Source organism: Pipistrellus kuhlii, unplaced genomic scaffold, assembly GCF_014108245.1.
Source record: "Pipistrellus kuhlii isolate mPipKuh1 unplaced genomic scaffold, mPipKuh1.p scaffold_m20_p_2, whole genome shotgun sequence".
Taxonomy (NCBI): domain Eukaryota; kingdom Metazoa; phylum Chordata; class Mammalia; order Chiroptera; family Vespertilionidae; genus Pipistrellus; species Pipistrellus kuhlii.
The window spans coordinates 153,771,302-153,772,809 of NW_023425515.1; the positions used below are offsets into that span (position 1 = coordinate 153,771,302).

Here is a 1,508-nt window from a genome sequence, read left to right on the forward strand (position 1 = left end):
TTTTCTCACTAAATCCTCACAACAGCCCAATGTGATAGTTGCAATATCTGTATTTTATAGATGAGGTAAGTAACTTATTCAAGGCCATGCAGCTAGTAAGTGCTAATGTGGCATTCCAAGCAGAGCCAGCCTCATTCCACAGGTTAGCCAGTTCACGAATGCCATCTCCATGCTGTAACACTGGAGCTCACAGAGTAACACTGGTGTTTCCCTAATTGTAAGGATTCATCCCCCCTCCCCCTCCAAACTGGTAGTACTGACTATGTAAAGTCTTGCTTTTGAAACACTTGTTCCAACTGAAGCGATGGTACAATGTAATACACTATCTACTTTGGTATGTTCTTATAGATTATGGCCATTGCTATATGACCTATGTTTTGCATGTTGTATTCCTTTGGTGTTTGGGGCCAATTTCACACTGTATAAAAATTCAAAAACATTTTGTTTTAAAAATAAATACTGGCCCTGAATCAAGGCCTGCAATTTGCTTAAGATGTTAGTTCCAAGGAGGAGCCTAAAGAAATGTATTTCTATGGTCTGTTGGCCATTTCAGAACTTAGAAAATGAAACTGTCAACTAAGTCCAAAGAAATATCAAGATAGATAGATAAACACCAAAAAAATAAAAATTTTTGCAGAACTGACAAGCTGATCTTAAAATCCATATTAAAATGCAAGGGATTCAGAATTGGCCAAAATTATCTAGAAAAATAACAAAGTTGGATGACTCACACTTCCCAATTTCAAAATTTACTACAAATCTTTATAGTAAAAAGTGTGGTGTTGGCAAAAGATAGACATATACACGAAATAGAATTGAGAGTCCAGAAATAAAGTCTTACACTTATGGTGAATTGGTTTTTTATAAGAAGGTCCTGATCATTCAATGGTGGGGGGGGAGGGGGGGGTAGTCTTTTCAACAAATGGTGCTGGGATAACTAGACTTCCACATGCAAAAGAAAAAATTTGGACACCCATCACAGACCATCTACAAAAATCAAATCAAAATAAATTTTAACTTATTTTTAATTTTTAAAAAACTATATTTATTATTAAAAGTATTACAGATATCTTCTTTGGTTTGTTCTTTTGTGTTTTTCCCCCATTGATTCCCTCTACCTCACACCCGCTCCTCCCAGGCTGTCACCAGACTATTGTCTGTGTTCATGGACTATGCATATATGGTTAATCTCCCTCCATCCACCCCAAATGAATTTTTAAAAACCTATATGTAAGAGCTAAAGTTATAAAACTCTTAGGAGTAAGTATAAGGTATAAATCTTGGAGACCTCAGATTAAGCAATGGCTTCTTAAATATAACACCAAAAGCAAAGCAAAGAAAGAAAAAATAAAAAAGTAGACAAATTGGATTTTACCAAAATTAAAACTATTTATGTTTCAAAGGACACCATCAAGAAAGCAAAAAGATAAACCAAGAATAAGAGAAAATGTTTGTGAATCATATAGCTGATAAAAGCCTTGTATCCTGAATATGCAAACAAAAAAAAA

At 34.5% G+C, this 1,508-nt stretch overlaps 1 non-coding gene across 1 annotated transcript; it reads left to right on the forward strand.

Annotated features, from left to right (window-relative positions):
- Positions 1–459: 459 nt before the first annotated feature.
- On the forward strand, positions 460–596 carry LOC118725137. Its single transcript, XR_004989878.1, has one exon. It is a non-coding gene; the product is annotated as a small nucleolar RNA SNORA2/SNORA34 family (small nucleolar RNA).
- Positions 597–1,508: the final 912 nt, after the last annotated feature.